We start from the raw sequence: 20,674 nt of genomic DNA, 5'->3' as shown, positions 1-20,674 counted from the left end.
ATCTGATTCTGTTTATGGGGTGTCCTGAAGAGGCAAACCCATAGATTCTGAAAGTAGATTTGTAATGGCCTAGGGTCATTGCCAGGGGTTATTAAGGAATGGGCAGAAATACATACCAATTACTAATAGGTATGGGGTTTTTCTGGGGAGGGAATGAAAATATTCTGAAGTTAGCATGTAGATGCACAATGTTGTGAATATACCAAAACCCTTAAATTTAAAGAAGTAAAAGAGATTTTTATTCCTCTCCCAGGAACTACATTCAGGAAAATGCTTGGGTCTTATCACAGCCTTTGCTGGAGCCCAGGACAAAGCAAGACAAGCTAAATGTTAAATAAACTATGTAGCCAAAGACAAATGCGAAGCCAAAATTTTCTAGGAAATACCAACAAAGACTTGAACAACTGAACAGCTTCGAGGAATGACTGGCCAACTTGGGCAAAGTTTTATCCCCCAGGCTTTGGGAGCAGTGCCAGCAGACACTGATTCACTGTGGCTAGGGTCAAAGGCAGGTCCTGCCAACAGGGGAAATGACCAAAGCAGAACATGAACAAACCGGTTCCCAGAGAGAAAACTGGGTGAAGGAGAAACCCAGTTCATCCTTCCACTCGTGTTCATAATCAGGGTAATTGGCATGCACGGCGTCAATTTCCAACATGCAGACTGATTTCTGCAGCCTCTCGTCAATTGATGTGATAGCTCCAAAGCGAATGGTGTGGAAAGGAGGGATGTAGGGAGAGAGAGTGTCACGGGAAACAAACAGGCTCTTATTCCAGGGCAAGAGCTTCTTTGCTTGAATTGGCAGGCAATAAAGAATTCTTAGATACGGTCCAGCACTCAGTTGGACTATCACGGAAACCTGTCCCATATACATGTTCTAGAGGTCATTTTCTTAACAGAAAATTGTAAAGGAGAGAAAAACCAAAGAGAGAGAAAAGAGATATAGTTCACAAACAAAAAAAGGAAAATAAGCTGGGTATGGTGGCACACACCTATAATCCCAGTGACATGAGAGGCTAAAGCAGGAAAATTCCAAGTTCAAGGCCAGCCTTTGCAACTCAACAAGGTCCTGTGTGAAAAATAAAATAAATAATAATAATAATGGTTGAAAATGTGGTTCAGTGGTAGAGCACCACTGGCCCCTGGGTTCAATGTCCAGTGCTACCAAAAAGAAAAAGAAAAAATAGTCTCTTCTTTGATGGTAGAGAGGAAAGGTTATATTTTCCTTCTTGCATTTTCCAGGAACCAAAAACTATAAATACAGAAAACTTAAAACAATGGGAAGAAAATAAAACCCAACATTCATAACGTCTGGTATTTGTCAGTACCAGCGATGTAACTGGGAGATGGATGAGTGCTGGAAGCAGGTGAAACCCAGAGCGCACTCCATACAATGCCTGAGAACTGTCAGAATGAGCTCCCGGCCACGGCCCTGCTTTACAGCCTTTCAGTCACTTCAATCACAGTGCTCATTATCCTCTGCCCACAGCATTTTCCTTGCACTTCCAAATCACTCCCGGTTTGCCTGTTCTAATTTCAAGACCGCTCAGAAATTCAGATTCTTAAAAGTGCTTTTAAAACACCTCATCACCTTTGATTTCTTTCAGCTACTTTTCTTTCCCATTATCATTGCCTTGAATCCAATCTTCATCATCTCTCGTCCTCCGAGACCACTGAAATCGCCTTTGACCTGGTTACCTCTAGTATACAGACTCTCTCTTTTTTTTTAATTTTTATTGGTGTATTATATTCATACATCATATTGGGGTAAAAGAATTTGTGTGTACATACATGTACACATCACTGATTTAACCCCTACCTGATTCCCACCCAATTCCCTCCCCGTCCATCCTTCCCTTGCTTGGCTTAGTGATTAACTTTGATATGTTTAAATACATTGTGTGTTTTAGAGATTTTCCTCTTCCCCCCCCTTTCTCCTCCTTCAGGTTGCATTGTTTGCTCCTCTATAGGATTTCCTTTTTCTTCTAGAGTTCCTCCTCTGACCCTTTACTCCTTAACTCTCACATATCATGGAAAGCATCTGATTTCTTATTTTTTGTGACTGACTAATCTCACTTAGCATAATGTCCTCCAGTTCCATCCATTTCCCTGAAAATGGTGTAATTGAGGTTTTTTTAAATGGCTGAATAAATACCATTGTGTACATATCCCACAGTTTTGTAATCCATTCATCTGTTGATGGACATCTTGGCTGGTTCCATAGTTTAGCTATAGTGAATTGGGCAGCTATGAACATAGATACAGAAGCATTAGTTTGGTAGTTTGGTTTCCTATCTTTTGGATAGATACCCAGGAGTGGTATTGCTGGATCAAATGGTAGATTTGTTCCCATTCTTCTGAGGATTCTCCATACTGTTTTCCAAAGTGGTTGCACTAATTTGGAATCCCACCAACAATGTCTTAGAGTACCCACATCTCTGCATCCTTGCCAGCATATGTTGTTGTTTGTGCTTTGAATGATTGCCATTCTAGTTGGAGTTAGGTGAAATCTCAGGGTAGTTTTGATTTGCATCTGATTGCCAGTGATGTTGAACATTTTTTCATGCATTTATTGGTCATTTGAATTTCTTCTTTTGTGAAGTGTCTATTTAGTTCGTTTGCACATTTTGTTATTGGATGCTTTGTTTTCTTAGTGTTGAGTTTCTTGAGTTTTCTATATATTCTAGATATTAGTCCTCTATCACAGTTGTAGGTGGCAAAAATCTTCTCCCATTCTGTTGGCTCTCGATTGAGGTTCTTGACTGTTTCCTTTGCTGAACAAAAGCTCTTCAGTTTCATGTAATCCCACATATTGATTTGCCTTTTAATTTGTTGTGCCTTTGGGGTCTTGTTGAGAAAGTGTTTATGTGTTGCAGTGTTGGACTTATGCCCTCTTCAAGGAGCTTCAACGTCTCTGGTTTGATTTCCAAGTCTTTGATCCATCGTGAGTTGACTTTTGTACAGGGTGAAAAAGTGGGATTAATTTCCAATTTTCTGCATATGGTTAACCAGTTTTGCCAACACCATTTCTTGAGCAGGCTATCTTTTCTCCAGTGTATGTTTTTTGCCCCTTTGTCAAAAATCAATTGGCTAAAAGTGTGTGAACTTATTTCTGGGTCTTCTGTTCTGCTCCATTGGTCTATGTATCTGTTTTTTTGCCAGTACCATGCTGTTTATATTACAATGGCTTTGTACTATAGTTTAAAGTCAGGTATTTTTATTCCTCCTGCATGTTTTTTGTTGCTGAGAACTACCTTGGCTATTCTGGGCTTTTTGTTATTCCAGATAAATTTAAGGACTGATTTTTCTATGTCTGTGAGGAATGATCTTGGTAGTTTAATGGGCATTGCGTTAAATCTGTAGATCACTTTTGGAAGGATGGCCATTTTAATGATATTTATTCTGCCAATCCATGAACATGTAAGATCCTTCCATCTTCTAAGATCTTCTTAGATTTCTTTTTTCAGCATTTTATAATTTTCTTTGTAGAGATCTTTTACCTTCTTGGTCAAGTTTATTCCTAAGTATTTTATTTTTTGGTGGGAGATCCTGAGTGGAACTGTTTTCTGAATTTATTTTTCAGTGGATTTATGGTTGGTATACAGGAAAGCTTCTGATGTTTTAAGATTGATTTTGTATCCAGATACTTTGCTGAATTTGTTGATCAGTTCTATAAGCCTTTTGGTTGAGTTTGTTGGGTTTTCTAAATATAGTATCATATCATCTGCAAATAGTGAAAGTTTTAGTTCTTCTCTTCCTATATGTACTCCTCTGATTTCCTTTTCTTGCCTTATTGCTCTGGCTAGAGTCTCTAGTACTATATTGAAGAGAAGTGGTGATAATGGACATCCTTGCCTCGTTTTTGTTTTTAGGGGGAATTCTTGAAGTTTTTCCCCATTTAATATGATGTTGGCAGTGGGCTTATTGTAGATTGCCTTTATGATGTTGAGATCTGTTCCTTCTATTCCAATTCTCTGCAGTTTTTATTATAAATGGATGTTGGATTTTATCAAATGCATTTTCAGCGTCTATTGAAATGATCATGTGATTTTTGTCCTTGGTTCTGTTTATATGGCGAATTACATGGATTGATTTTCTGTGTTGAACCAGCCTTGCATCCCTGGGATGAACCCTACCTGGTCATGGTGTATGATTTTCTTGATGTGGTTTTGAATGTGTGTTGCTAGTATTTTGTTTAATAGTTTTGCATCCAAGTTCATCAGAGATATAGGCCTGCAGTTTTCCTTCCTTGAAGTGTCTTTATTCAGTTTGGTTATTAGTGTGATGTTGGCTTCATAGAATGTATTTGGGAGAGTCCTGGTTTTTTCTATTTCGCGAAATAGTTTGATGAGTATTGGCGTTAGCTCTTCTATAAAGGTTTTATAGAATTCACTTGGGAAACCATCTGATCCTGGGCTTTTCTTTGATGGTAAGCTCTTTATTGCTGTTTCAATCTCTTTGATTGTTATTGGTTGGTTTAAGTGTTCTATATCTTCTTGACTCAGTTTAGGAAGGTTGTATTTATCTAAGTAGTTGCCAATTTCCTCCAGATTTTCCATTTTGTTGGAATATAGTTTTGTTTTTTTTTTTGTTTTGTTTTTTGTTTTTGTGGTACTGGGGTTCCTGGAAGCCCTTCTACCTCTGGGCTACACTCCCAGACCTATTTTATATTTTTGAAACAGGGTCTCTTACGCCAGCGTAAGAACCTGGCTTCGAACCTGCGCGATCCTCCTGTCTCCGCCTCCCAAGCACGGGGATTACAAGCGTGCGCCACCACGCCCGGCTGGAGTATAGTTTTTCAAAGTAGTTTCTGATAATCCTCTGGATTTCTACACTGTCACTAGTAATTTCTCCTTTTTCATCCCTTATCTTCATAATTTGGGTTGATTCTCTCTTTTTTTTAAGTTAGGTTGGCTAGTGGTTTATCTATCTTGTTAATTTTTTCAAGAAACCAGCTTTTGGCTTTGTTGATTTTCTGTACTGTTTTTCTTTTATTCTCTATTTCATTAATTTCTGCTCTAATTTTAACAATTTCCTGTCTTCTACTGGCTTTGGGGTTCAATTTTTCCTGCTTTTCAAGGGCTTTGAGGTCTGTCATTAGGTTATTTATTTGAAGATTTTCTGTTTTTCTTATGTGAGCACTCAGTGCTATAAAATTTCCTCTTAATACTGCCTTCAAAGTGTCCCAGAGGTTTTGATATGTAGTATCTTTATTTTCATTTGTTTGTAGAAATTTCTTGATTTCACCTCTTACATCTTCTATTACCCATTCTTCATTCAGAAGTGTGGCGTTCAGTCTCCACATGTTTATGTTGTTTCTCTGGGTCGTCTTATAGTTGATTTCTAGTTTCATTCCATTATGGTCTAAAATGACACAGGGAAGTATGTAACATTTTTTAAATTTGCTAGTGCTCATTTTGTGTCCCAGGATGTGATCTATTTTGGAGAAGGTTCCATGAGCAGATGAGAAAAATGTAAACTCCACTGTATTTGGGTGAAATATTCTATATGTGTCCAACAGGTCCATTTGGTTAATGGTGTTCTTTAGTTCTGAGGCATGTTTACTGACCCTTTGTCTGGAAGATTGGTCTAGTGTTGTGAGAGGTGTGTTGAAGTGGCCCAATATTATTGTATTGGGATTTATGTGTGACTTTATGTCACAAAGAGTTTGATTTATGAAAGCAGCTGCACCTATGTTTGGGGCATAGATGTTGATTATTGTTATTTCCTCTTGCTGGATTATTCCTTTTACCAGTAAAATGTGACCTTGTCTCTTCTAATAAGTTTCATTTTGAAGGCTAACTTGTCTGATATCATAGTTGCTATTCCTACTTGTCTTCGAGTTCCATTGGCATGGATTACCTTGCTCCAGCCCTTTACCTTGAGTTTGTTCCTATCTTTACTTGTAAGGTGTGTTTCTCTTAAGCAGCAGATAGATGGATTCTGGTTTTTAATCCATTTTGCCACTTTATGTCTTTTTTATTGGGGAGTTGAGGCCATTTACACTCAGTGTGATTATTGAGAGATATTTTTTAATTCCTAACATGTTAAGATTTTATTTCTGTTTGAGATACTATTTATTCTTCTTTGCTTAGTTGTCTGCTGGAGGTAAAATCTTGTTTCTTTGGTTCTGGTGTGTATTACCTATTTCTTCTTTGCAGTTAATCTCCTTGAGTATTTTTTCTAGCACTGGTTTTGAAGACATAAATTCCTTCAGTTTCTATTTGTCATGGAAACTTCTTATTTCCCCATCTAATTTGATGGATAGTTTTGCTGGGTAGGAAATTTTTGGCTGGAAGTTGTTTTCTTTCAGAGTTTGGAATATGTTACTCCATGCCCTTCTGGCTTTCATGACTTAGTTTTGGAAGTCTGGAGTGATTCTAATTGGTTTGCCTCTGAATGTCATGTGGCCTTTTGTTTTTGTTGCCTTCAAGATTCTCTCCTTGGCTTCCACATTAGTCATTTTGACAATTATGTGGCATGGGGATCCTCTTCTCTGATCCTGTCTGAAGGGAGTTCTATAAGTTTCCTGGACCTGTGTATCGACCTCTTGCTCTATGTTTGGAAAATTTTCTGCTATCACTTCCTTAAAGAGATTATTGATCCCTTTGGTTTCACCTTCTTTTCCCTCCTCTATTCCAATTATTCTTAGGTTAGCTCTCTTAAAATGGGCACATATTTCTTTAATGTCAAATTTCTGCTGCCGGATTTTTTTTTCTAAATTAGAGACTATGCATTCATTTTTGGAGTGATCATCTTGTAGGAGCGAGATTCTATTCTCCATGTAGTCTAATCTGTTGTTTATACTTTGAATTGAGGCCTTTACTTCAATGATTGCATCCTTTATCTCCTTTTGACTCTTAATTCTTTTCGAAAGTCCTCTATTATTTCTAGAGTTATTTTCCTGATTTGTTCTTCTAGAGATCTCTGAATTTCTGTGTTATCAGGTTCCGATGTTGTGGGGTTGTGGGCATTCATTGCGCCATTGTTATTTCTCTTTCCCATGATTTCGGAAGTTTGTGACTTTTCTGGGTTCTTCCCTGCGTCACTACGACTTCACTTAAGGTGCTCTGGATCTGGAGTCTATGGTATCTCAGTCACCACTACTCCTTTACTGGGTTGTATCGCAAAGTCTCAGACCCAGGGAGTCAATTGAGGCTGCTTTAGAGCATGGGGGTGCCAGGCTGGGCTTTCTCCCATGGGGAGCTGCAACTATGGTGTGATATCTCTGCCGCCGCCACTCCCCCACTGGGTTGGACTGCAAAAATCTCCTACCCAGGGAGACTATCTGTGCAAGTCCCTGGGAGTGTAGTACTGGGATTTCTCCTCTAGGGGCCGCAATTTGACTTATGGTTCTTGTGTGCACTGATGGAGCTGTAGGGGACTCGGTGAACTCGCTGCTGCTGCGGCTGGCAATATACTGTTGCTGTCATGCCTTCAGCTGTGAGGCTGGCGTATTTCTTCTGTGGTTTTGAGCTCTGCTCTGATTCTCTGCAGGGTACGCTGAGCCCGGCCCCTGGGAGCTTTAGACGCTCCTTGCGCTGAAAAAACTGCTGAATTCCCCCAGGCTGTTTTGTACCCACTCACCTCAGCTCACTGTCCACCCCTCCTCTTAGGAACCTGGTGACTTGCTGAATGCACTGGTCTGGAGTCGTCCGGTGATCTCGCCACTGCCGCCAGCAGTATGGCGCTGCTGCTTCGTCCTCGGCCATGTGGCCAGCGTATCTCCTCTCTAGTTTTGAGCTCAGTTCTGAGTCCCCCTCCTCTCTGGAACCTGGTGCTGCAAGGGAAGATAGCGCCACCACGGCTCCGCACCGCGGCTCCAGCCGCAGCACTGCAGGCTGGTTTCTTTTCTGGTGTCTGGTTGTTCTTCCAGCCCTCTTTTTCTCTGTCCCTTGTATTTACAGTTTTTATTTCTCTGCCGATGATGTTTTCTGGCTATGAAAGGTGCTGATTTTGTGGTAACAGAGATCGATTGTTAGCGGGACTCGTAAACGTTGCTTCTCTCTGTCGCCATCTTCCCGGAAGTCTCTAGTATACAGACTCTCGATCTCTCTCCCAGCCCAGCCCCAATGTTAAAATAAAGACACGTGAGTGAATCAAGCCTAGCCTCCCGAGCCTGGCTTCTAGGACCAGCCACACCCGCCAGCCACAACACCCTCCCCGCTCTCCTCCCTGTCAGGCACCTCATTCCACGTCCTACACCTTTCAGCAGTCATTCTATTTTGTTTCAGGATGATCCTGTCAGAATTCAGCACTATTTTCTTTACAAGGCACCCTGTGACAAGCAGTTTTTCACACTTAGGTAGCATTTACTACAATGTGACTTTTATCATTTGACACCCAAGAAGTTCACAGTAGACTCAGCCCTGGCTTATCTACAATGCCATATTGAGTACCTAGAATGGATGGGCCAAAACAGGAATTACAATAATAGTGATGGAGTTCCACCCTGCATCGTCAATAAATCCAATAGATCTACAGAGTGTCCCTCGAGAAATGTATATTGAATATATAGGGATATATTGAATATATAGGAAAATACTTATTTTCATGCTAAATGCTTCACGTACATTTCGAGTTTTTTTTTTCAATCCTCAAATGGCCTTTATACTATCATCTCCATTTTCCAAATAAAAAAACTGAGGTCAGAGTTTCTAAGATCACAAAATGAAAACACAGCAGCACCAGAAATGAATCCATCCTACATCTGTGGACTCCAGACACAGTCTCTCCAATGTTAACCTCCTCTCCCCTCTTTCTCCCTCCTTCTCTACCCTCTCCATGAAAAAGATAGGAAATGAAGCTTTGGAGAATTTGTGAAGTAAGACAAGGGCAGAACCAGAGATCGATGTGTCGTACTGTTCCTGATGCTCAGAATAAAGTCAGCGGGGAGGAGCCGCTGGCTGTACTCAGAGCAGGGGCACGCATTTCTGCAGCCTGAGGTGGGAGACCTCTTTGCACATAGACTAACATGAGGCCCACAGTCTCGACACTTGGGTTGAAGATCCAGCTCTAGTTCTTTTAAACCTGTGCCTTTGAGCAGCTCTTGTCAACGTGCATTAAATGAGAATCATGATGCCCATTTCACCAGGGTGTGATGAGGAGATATGAGGAAACGGAGGGGAACTGAACCGTAAGCCCTTTGCAGGGCAAGGACCACTGTCTTCATCACAGCTCTACCCAAAGCACTTGGCTCTCCTTCTGGAGCCGGGTCCATTTCCTCACATTTCTCTTCTCTAATAAAAATCTTCTGTCTGTTTGAGATCTAAGTGTAGGAACTGATTTAAAAAGAAAAATAATAATAAGGATGATGATACTATTATTGTTATCATCCTAAAACATAAGCCAATAATAATAATAGCAATAATAATAAATCACACACTACTGTAAGCAAACAAGAAAAAGAAGTACTTGTGTTCCATTACAGCTGCTGCAACTGCCTGCTTTTCACATGGCAGAGGCTTAAAGAGAGAAAAGAGAATGGCAAAATGGGATATGAATGCATAGATTAAGAAACGTAACTGATACCCTAAATGTCTAATAAAAAAAAAAAAAAGGCCTTTGCAATACAAATTGACAGATCTACTCAAAAAGAAGCAATTGAAAGCTCTAACTGAACAGTCTCAGCAGTTTGTAAAAGAGATGTTTTGGAATGGCATAATATAAGAACAAAGAACAAAGCATTTTTATCTGGCTCCCAAACAATTAAATGAACCTGCCAATCCTATGTGAAAGATGGGCTTACATGAACTGCAGTCAAGCTGGAGGACTTTCAAAGTCTGTCAAAATTCTTTAGACACCAGAGGAGAGAAGCAGCTACAGATTTCCAAACAGGCGTCTCCAACCCAGGCCGGAAGGAGCCCAAGGCTGCCCAGCTGGAGACTAAAAGGAAAAACAGTATATTCAAACCCTTTCCAGCATGCACAGGCTACCCAGCTCCTGGCCTCGGTTTCTCTCATAGGCATTACCAGTTCACATGTATGTAACTCCTTTGGAATTAGAGAAATGACACCAAAGAGAGAGAAAAAAAGCCCTTGTTGCAACTTAGGAAGGCATGTGCTCAATGCTGACTACATTTCGTTTAGAAAGGAGAGACAAATGTCTTCCTATGGGACCATCTGCTCATCTATGATGTGAAGAAAAAGTGGGAATTCATTTCTTCAATGGATCCAGCAAAATCACGTAAGGTGAAAATGGCCCTGGAAACCCATAAAATCACTCCAAAAGTTGGGTCAACATGTCTCAATGAATATGTTACAAGAGCTGCAAAGGGACCTAAGGCCAAAGGAGAAAACAGACATGTCTCCCACCAGCCATCTCCTCTCTTAGGACTGCATGGTAGAGTTCCAGACTATAGGACACCAGCACCGTTTAAATTATTTTAAGTCACAATTTCTTCTAAAGTACAATCCTATAATTTAAAGGACACAAAATGTAAATTTATAAATCCTATCCCAATCCTAGGGATGTCTGAAGATCAACACATCAAAACACACATGAAAGCACTGTGCAACCAATAAAGGATTTTACAAATAGCATTATTCTGCCAGCTATGGTGGCGCACACTTGTAATCCTAGCACTTAGGAGGCTGAGACAGGAGAATCGCGCAGGTTCGAAGCTAGCCTCAGCTACTTAGTGAGGCTCTCAGCAACTTAGTGAGACCCTGTTTCCAAATAAAGTATAAAATAGGTCTGGGAGTATAGCCCAGAGGTAGAAAAGCCCCTGGGTTCCACTCCCAGTACCACCAAAAAAAATAAATTAATAATAATAATAATAATAATAATAATAACAGTATCCTGCTGATAGATGTGACTTGCTCCCCCACCACCTGTATTTCTAATACTTAACATACATCCTATCAGACTTTCCAGGCATTTGATAAGCAAAGGACAGAGGAAGACTGGAGCTATGGACCAACTAGCCATGTATAGCATCTTCCACTGCAGGTTATCCAGGGGAGGAGGTATGTTCCTAGGTCTGTCTTGTCACTGGTCACACACTAGCTGGAGAAAATCTCCCAAGTCATAGAGTGTGGAAGACGATACATCAATGGGTGCTATTTACAAGGTATAGACCAGGAGCACCAACAACAGAACAATCTGTGAGCTGGAATCATCAGCAAAGAATGTCTGTGTGTATGAGGATATCATGCTACAAAAGGGAGAAACTGCAGCTCAGAGAGCCCTTAGGAGTTAGTTATTCAGCCCCCTTATTTTAAGGTCCAGAATGCCATCACCACCCAAAGGGATTTCTGATCTATCCTTGAGCATTACTGCACAATCCAGAATAAATCTTGTATCACCCCACTGGGGAGAGAAGTAAAAAGAGCCTGGGCAGCAATATTCACTCCCAAATTATTTATTAAGTACTACAAGACAAACCATTAGATAGCCTTCCTCTGGACCATCTTGTTTAAAATTATAACCTCATCCCTACTCCACCATCCGACATTATATATATATAAATAAAATTAGGAGTTAGACATGGAAGGTGGAGGGAACAACGGGTAAAAGTATTGAGGGGCCAGAAAAATACTAGGGAGAGGCTCTTTTGTCTGAAATAAAAGATCTTGAAATGAAACTAGAGAATGTAAAACAGAGCCCAAAATGTCTGGTAAAGTATACAAACACAATATTGAATAAACCCAAGTAGAGGGCCACCACTGAATCTCAGAACACCTTGGTGTCTCTGAATCTCACACATGCCCTATTGAAAGCAGTTCAGCTGGAGGCAGAAGGGGCTGGTGATTCCTGGAAGCCATCAAATGTAGCAGAGGCCTTCAAGCTGTTCCTCACACAGCCAAGAGGCTCCCTGAGCCAAAACCCCACCTCCCTCCTCACTCTTGACTTGGCGCTGGATTGGCCGACCCAGAAAGGCCACAGGTCCCTCCGTGTGGCAGAGCCATATTTTCCACTTCTAGTTCAAGGTCATACTATAAAATTCTGGGCAGAAATTCACCCTAAAATGAAGGGCTCTTTAAAAAAAAAAAAAAAAACAACTTACTGTCTTTTGTTTTTATGTTGCAAAGGCTGATTTGGAAAACAAATACATTTCAGAAGGAGAAAAGTCATTAGCATGCATAAAAAATAAAGGCACTAGAATATTGATTGTGGCAATTTAGAAAAGCTAGCACAATTTACCTCTCCAATTCACAGAAATTGGGGGAAAATAGAGTCCACATTGCATATTAAATGGCGATAACATGGCCTCCAGACACAGGCAGTTGCTGATGGTGCTCAGACAGCTTTTGTATGGTGCTAGCCCATCCTGGGAGCCAGCTCTGCTAGATGGTCCCATGTTTTAGGACAAAGCAAGGTCCGGGGCAACTTCTGCACTTACATCCCTGTCGCAAGAAGGCAACTGAGTCTCCTGGGCAATCCAAGCTCATCTGAAACAAATGCATAGACTATAGAGGAAATCAGCCAATATTCTATTCTGGTGAGAAAGAGTTTAAATACCAATTCAGCCTTCTCCCCACCCCCTTTATTCTGTTAACAAAAGCAGATTGGTACGTAAATAACATAAGCTAATGATTTGTAAAGTGGTTTAAAGAAAAAAGCATTAAACTAGAAACCAAAAGGTTGAATATCATTTCTGTTTGGGGTAGAAATGCAAATGACCTAGGGCAAATCATTTGAGTCCTTTGAGCCTTAGCTTTCCTTCCCAAAATGCATCTTAGCTACAATTAAATAGATATTGTTTCAACTGCAATAACCCTCTGTGTTGATATAATTTATTAACCTAATTTTGCAAAGTAGGTTTTTGGAAGTCATAAGAGGTAGTCAGGAGTGCCTGACTTCTGAGGCCCAAGCTCTATCTCCTTCACCTGTTATCTCCAAATCCCCTTTGGCTCTGGTCATATAGCGCATTCATTAAAATACAAAAGCCTAGCCCACCAGAGCCTACATGCATCTAACCTGTACCCAGGTGTCCAAGGGCATCTCATTAAATGGCATGAGCAGCGACCACCTCAGTAGTTTAGGGTGACAGAAAATCCTAAAGCCTTTTCCACAGTTATCCACAGATTGACAACACTGTGATAAAGATATTTCAACAAAGTCCGGCTTTGTGGTGTACACCTATTATCCCAGTACTTGGGAGGCCGAGGCAGGAGGATTGCAGATTTAAGGTCAGCCTGAGCAACTTAGCAAGATCCTGTCTCCAAATAAATAAAAAAATAAATAAAAAGGGTTGGAGGGTAGCTCAGGGCTAAAGTACCTCTACGTTCAATGCCCAGTCTTCAAAAAAATAGATCAAGTACAACAGAGTAAAAGATATTCACACAAAGGCAGGTCCTGATCTTGCTTTCAAAATACTAAACTAGAGGAATAGGATTTAGCAATATCACATGAAACCAGGTCCAGATGTTTCAGGGCTGTGCTTTGACGGCCAAGAGAGCATGACTGAAGCTACATGAACAGAAACAAGTCCCTGGAGGGAGATGTGCCAGCTTTGATCTATGCTGCTTACCCAAACCCAGAAAATTCTCATTTTAAGTTCATTACACTTTGATAGACAGGAAGTTCCATCAGCATGAAGGAAGTGTGGTAAGGAAACCAAAAGCTGGATGAAGATTTGAAGGATCAAGAAACAGGCACAGGAGGACAGAAGCATCGTGTCCAAACCTTAATGCTCCCTTCTCCTCCCCAAAATGAGTAAGATTGTTATTCTATATTTATCCTAATTGTAGAAAGATGTAGGGAACGAAGAGATAGATTCGGGATCAATTTGAAGGGGTTCTTTTTTTTTTTTTTTTTTTTTTTTGTCTTTTTTGGAACTAACGATCGAACCCAGAGCGCCACACCTGCAAAGCAGGCCCTTTGCCACTGAGCTACATCCTGGCTCCGATTCGGGATCAATTTAAAAAACAAATATTCCCCAAATTTCTGCCTAATTATTGGAATTTGCCTCTAAGCCACCCAACTATTGGACATTTGTTACAGAATCCCCAGGAAACAACTGTGTATGCTAATGTCTGAACTTGATAATATTCTACATCTACAAGCTGACAAATGTCTTCCAAGTGAGAATTTTGAATCAGAATTTTAGGGAATGGTTTAGTATTTTTTTTTCTTTTTATTTAACTCACACACTTACTAAACACTTACTGAGTCCTAAATATGTCTCCAAAATTTCTTCTAAGATCTGAGCAGATATCTCCATGAAGAAGATGTGATTATTGTTCTGTCTGCTATGATTCAATATTTGAGTCCCTCCAAAATGTTCATGTAGTGAAATCCTAACTCTAAAGAAGATGGCATTAGAAAGAGTCGTGGTAAGGTTGCTACATCTTGAGAGTGGATTTGTGGCCCTACAAAGGAGACCCCAGCAAGCTCCCCTACCCCTTCTGCAGTGTGAGGACACAGGAAAAAGAAGTCCAGGTATGAACACAAAAATGCATCCCCAACAGATGCCAAATCTACTGGTGACTTCATCTTGGACTTCCCAATCTTCAGAAATATGAGAAATAAATCTCTTGTTTATAAGCTACACTGTATGTATTTTATAATAGCAGCCCAGAGGGACAAACATAGCATCCACCTAAATATATATATATATATATATATATATATATATATATATATATATATTTTTTTTTTTTTTTTTTTTTTTTTTTTTGGTGGTACTGGGGTTCCTGGAAGCCCTTCTACCTCCAGGCTACACTCCCAGACCTACTTTATAATTTTGAAACGGGGTCTCTTAAGCCAGCGCGGCTGGCTACGAACCTGCGCGATCCTCCTGTCTCTGCCTCCCAAGCGCGGGGATTACAAGCGTGTGCCACCACGCCCGGCTCACCAAAAATATTTTTTAAAAAATCTTGATTTCTGTAAATCAATGTAGATACTATAAGAAAGGCATTTATAAACCCAGGAATAGGGCAAAAAGACAGATATACCATCTGTGGCCCTGGGTGTCAGGGAAATGGTGTGCAAAGGTTGTACCTATGCTAGATCACTGAACAGGAAAGATCTCCAAATAAATGAGGGAGAGAAGTCTCTTCTATGTATATCCAATCATATTCAGGGCCTTGGCCTACCTTCTCCAGATACAGGTAGCTATAGGATAGAAGGAAGGAGGGACAAGAAATAGAAGTCAGGAGCTTCACGAAGTACCCTAGGCAACCCCACAAATGCTTAGAAAACCCTAAGTCCTATTTTCCAGAGTAGTATTCAGTCACATTCACACATAGAGCACTGCTATTTCCACCACTGTTTTATTTCTGAGTGACAGGGTCCCCCTATTCCTCCTCCTACACTGGTTATGTGCCCACCTGGCAGTTTCAACGGGAACAGCAACCCTTAAAATACTCTCTGATGAAAAACTAGAAGAAGACACCTCAGATGGCTTTACACACCCCCACCAGATTTCCAATCCATTCATTTCTCCCTACTCTGGCATATGGAGAAGGGAGAGGCAGAAACCAAACTAACAGCTGCTTCCCAAAAGTGGAGGGGCATGAGGATGTCAGTGTCGCACTTGACAGCTGTGCGCATTCTTAGAACATAATTATGTAACCTCTTGTGTGCGGTGCCTTCCACCCTTCCCGGGCACTCTCACGTGTCACTGGGTTTTATTCCCACAGCAACCAAGGGAGCTGAGCAGCATCAGTGGGGCTAGAAGGAGGCCCAGGGGTTAGATGAGTAGCGAGACAGAGGATGACCCAAATTACACTCAGTCTCCGGAACTCAGGATGCTGTCACCCTTCAGAGTTCTGCTTGATTTTCTTTCAAAACATTTTAAAGGGCTTCTAAGATTGTATACTGGGAAGATGATTCAGCAGAAGTAAATAAAACTCATTCGGGTTACATGGTTAAAGATTGTACGAGAAGAACACAAAGAGGAAGTCCTGCATTGTTCCTGCATCTTGAAGTAAGAAAGACTTCATGTACATGGCCAAAATCCCAATGCCTCTGTGTTCTGAATTTGGGAATCTTCAGGAAAGAGGTGAAGATAAAATAGGAAAGGAGGGTGCGTGTGGGTGGCTGTGATAGCGCTCAGAGAGCCGAACCGGTCAACCAGGCTCTCTCCGACTCCTCCCTGAGCCTCCCACACCTGCCAGTCTTCTGTGTTCAATATGATTGCCTATACCTACTGCTGTTAAGAAGTTGCTGATGCCAAGGATAATGATGAAATCAAGTCATTAGAAGCTGAGAATAGCCATTGGCCCTTAGGAACCAATGGCCTTTTTCTTAAGTAACATTATAATATTAGCTAATAGTTCATCTCTAAGGCTCAGGATTTCTCCCAAATGCTCAGGTTAAAAAAGCAATTGCTGCCGGGCATGGTGGTACACTCTTGTAATCCCCGCGCTTGGGAGGTAGAGACAGAGGGATCGTGCAGGTTCGAACCCAGCCACGCTGGCTTAAGAGACCCTATTTCCAAATAAAAAGAAAGTATAAAATAGGTCTGGAAGTTTAGCCCAGAGGTAGAAGGGTTTCCAGGAACCCCAGTACCACCAAAAATTTTAAAAATTTTAAAAAAAGCAATTGCAAGCTGGGCGTGGTGATGCATGTTTACAATCCCAGCATTTGGGAGGCTAAGACAGGAGTATCAAGATTCACAGCCAGCCTCAACTATTTAGTGAGGCCCTCTGCAACTTGGCGAGACCCTGTTTCAAAAATAAAGAATAAAAAATAGGGCAGGGGGTGTAACTCGGAGGTCGAATGCCCCTGGGTTCCATCACCATACCTGCAAAAAAAATTTAAAAAGCAATTGCAGCCAGGCGTAGTGGTACATGCTTGTAATCCCAGCATTCAGGAGGCTGAGGCAGGAAGATCGTGGTCCGTGGACAGCCTCAGCCACTTAGTGAGGCCCTATGCAACTTAGTGATACCCTGCTTCAAAAATAAAGAATAAAAAATAGGGCAGGGGGTGTAACTTGGAAGTCAAATGCCCTTGGGTTCCGTCGCCAGAACATAAATAAATAAATAAATTAATTAATTAATTAAATGCAATTTCAGATGGACACAATGGTGCAGACCTGCAATCCCAATTACTCAGGAGGCTGAGGCAGGTGGATCACAGGTTTGAGGCCAGCCTGGGCAACTTAGTGAGACTCTCAAAATAAAAAAAATATAGAGTTGGGGATGTAGTTCAGTGGCAGAGAGCCCCTGAGTTCAATCCCCAGAACCACATATGGACACACACATACACACTGCAAACTTAAATACATACTAAAAGTCGGGCATGGTGATACACACTTGTAATCCCAGCATTTGGGAGGCTGAGACAGGAGGATCATGGTTTGCAGACAACTTCAGCTACTTAGTGAGGCCCTTTACAACTCAGTGAGACCCTGTTTTCAAAAAAGTAAAAGACTAGCCGGGTGTGGTGGTGCACGCTTGTAATCCCTGCGCTTGGGAGTCTGAGACAGGAGGATCGCACAGGTTCGAAGCCAGCCTCAGCTACTAGTGAGGCTCTCAGCAACTTAATGAAACTCTGTTTCCAAATAAAATATAAAATAGGTCTGGGAGTATAGCCCGGAGGTAGAAAGCCTCTGGGTTCCACCCCCAGTACCACCAAAAACATAAAAATAAATAAAAATAAAATAAAATAATAAAAAATTAAAAAAGACTAAAAAATAGGACTGAGGGTACAGCTCAGAGATAGAATGCCCCTGGGTTCCATCCCCAGTACTGAAAAAAAAAAAAAAACATATTAAAACTACAATGCATGAGTGGAAGCAAAAATCAAATTCTTCCTGAAAAAAAAAAGAAATGAAAACATGCGGCAGACCCTGAGTCCCTCCCATTGGCAATTTCCTCAATTTGCTAGGATTGAAAAGCAAAAAAAGTATCAGTTAGACAGTAATGTCTGGTTAGAGCATCTCTCTCTGATTAAGCAGATTGATGCAAAGAAGTAAGAGAATGTTAATCCCTCACCTCGACTGCTACTCAGCCACTGCGTGCGTTTTAGAGATTTCCTTTAGTCCAATCTCTAATGTTAGAGGCACAGGGCACTTAGCATGCAGGAGTACACGCACACAACACACACACACACACACACACACACACACACACACACACACTCACACACGCGTGCGTGCACATACATTTCATTCTGGATCGTAATTTATTCTCTCCCAGGTGTGGTAAGTCATAAATGAATTCTAAATTAACTGGCCTGCCCATGAAGACAGTACATGTTTTTGAGGAATGATCACATGAAACATAAGGATATAAAAACAATCTGTCTCACACCAGGTATTCGATAATTCGGGAGAGAGGAGCTGGAGTTAGCAGGAGTTCACTGGCTTTCTGAACTCCCATGTTCTGTAACTACCTCTCTCCTCCTGCTTCACATACTCAGAAATAGACACCACGTCCTGCAGGAAGAAGATGGCAAATTTGCCTTTCTCCCAGAAGGGAAAGAGAATGGAGAAAAAGCCGTTTCCCTTTCCTCTCATCTCTATCATTCGTTCGTGCATGCACACCAGATGGTGCAAAGCCGCAGGTTGGAAGAGATAATAAACCCAGAAAATATTGCAATATTAGGTTATGAAATGACTGACTTTCACACGGAAATGTGTCAGCGGCCCACTAATTAACAGGAGGAAAGCTGGGTAATAGGAAAAAGAGGCAGCTTGGACATCATGCGGCAGACCCCGAGTCCCTCCCATTGAGTACAAACCCAACAAGCAAAGGCACACTGCAGCAGACAATCAGAGCAGGCGCTGCCTCTCTGCTGTTGGTGAGGAAGCAGTCCCTTTGGAGCCAAGTAGCTGGAGGCAGAAGCAAAGTGGCTCCCTCAAAACTGACAAGCAGCATCCTGTCAGCAGCTTATTTGCAAAGAGAAAAAAAATATACCCTTGTTCATCTGCTATGAGCCCCCATGATGCAGTGATAAAGAGCCAAGGGAGAAGGCACCACAGGCTGGAGAGTGCAGGTATTCCAGCTACCAAGGTATGGAGTTTTATCCAGGTTGTTATTTGATTTCATTTTATTTCCGAAAAGAAGGCATAAAAAATAAAAAACTGGACCAATAACTGCTGTAGCCAAGGACCTTCGGTTTTTCATTGGTAAACAGTAGACTAGATGACCAGGTGACTGTGGCAGATGAGAGATAGCTGCAGATTCTGTGACACTCTCCCATCTAGAGGGAAAGCCTGTGCTTTTGAGTCTGTTTGGCTTCAAGTGCCTGACCAGCAGAAAAACATGGAAGTGAGGCTCTGCTGGTTCACAGGATCAGGCCATGAGAAACTGGCAGCTTCTGCTCATTTCTTAGAATATTCTCTCTGGGAACCCTGATCATCTGTGAAAGGCCTCTGACATACTGAGGCTAAGTCCAAGCAAGTTACTAAACAAAACAATAACAACGAAATAAAAAACTCTCATTCCTGTGTGTGGGAAAGGAGGGTGGCTGGAACGAGAAAGGAGAGAAATGGCTACACAACTCCCCGCCGAGGTACAGAAATCACAGAACAATTACAGAACATCCCTTCTGTGCCCTGTCTGAATTCCTGACTCACAGAATCATCAGCTATAATATTTTAAGCCACCAAGTTTTGAGCTGGTTTTTATGCAGCAATTGGCGCCTAAATAGGACCTATAAGCCAGGCGCAGTGGTGCACACCTGGAACCTCAATAGAGGCTGAGATAGGAGGATCACAGATTGGAGGCCTCAGTAACTTAGCAAGGTTCTCAGCAACTTGGTGAGTCTCTGTTTCAAGATATAAATAAATAAATAAATAAATAAATAAATAAAGCAAGCAGGGCTGAGGATGTATTTCCAATGTAGAATGCTCCTGGGTTCAATCCTTAGTACCGCACACACAAACAAAAAGGAACCCGTAGAAGCCAGTTGTTATGATTTGAATCTTAAGTGTCGCCCAAAGTCCCATGTGTTGAAAAATTGGTCTTTAGCCTGTGGTGCTACTGGGAGATGGTAGAAACTTTAGAAGGTGGGACACAGTAAGGGGAGTTAGTTCATAGGCAGCGTGCTCTTAAAGGCGATATGGGGATACTGGCTTTTCTCTCCCCCCGCCCCCTGCCTCTCCCTCTCTTCCCTTCTCTGACACCATGATCGGAGCAGCTTTCCTCTGTCATGATGGTTTCTCTCACCACAATTCCAAAGTGATGGGGCCAAGTGACCATGAACTAAAACCCTCTGCAAGTGTAAGCCAAAATAATATTTTCTCCTTTGTTTCTCTAAGGAATTTAGTCATAATGACAGGAAGACAACTAGCACACCAATCTAGTCCTACCAACTCTGTTTCTGTGATCTTCATGCATCCCTGTGGTCCTCTACCCCATCCTAGATCCTCCTCACCATGGCAACCAAATTCAAAAGTTAAAATTTAGAAGGGCTAAGTGCATGCTTATGTTGGACCCTCACTGTCCAACTCTTTAGAATCCACCTTCCCTTTGGACTTAAAACAGAGAACAGGCAATTACAGCAGGAGGAGAGAACCTCTCTAAAAATATAGTTTAGTACAATGAGAGAGAGAGCCAGGAAAGGAAGAAAAGGAGGACTAATGGCATCATTTGATTCCTTTGGTTAAGCAGCTCTACCTCTGAATTTTCAGTGACATGAGTCAACAAATTGTTTTGCTCAAGCAAGTTTATATTGGATTTCCTGGAATTTTGCTGCTGGTGAAACCCCTACCAGTTAATGGAAAAGAAGTATCACTATTCCTTAATTGTTTTTAATTCCTAAACAGTCAGCCAAAGCA

General features: G+C 41.4%; 1 protein-coding gene across 1 annotated transcript in view; it reads right to left on the bottom strand.

Moving 5' to 3' along the window:
• MB21D2 (Mab-21 domain containing 2) overlaps window positions 1-20,674 on the bottom strand; it is a gene marked incomplete at both ends in the record, with an annotated part of 128,117 nt that overhangs the window by 51,982 nt on the left and 55,461 nt on the right. The window lies entirely within an intron of this gene.

Source organism: Muscardinus avellanarius (assembly GCF_963383645.1).
Source record: "Muscardinus avellanarius genome assembly, chromosome: 5".
In the NCBI taxonomy this organism is placed as follows: domain Eukaryota; kingdom Metazoa; phylum Chordata; class Mammalia; order Rodentia; family Gliridae; genus Muscardinus; species Muscardinus avellanarius.
The sequence above is the reverse complement of the archived record's forward strand: the minus strand, read 5'-3'. Positions and strand labels throughout refer to the sequence as shown.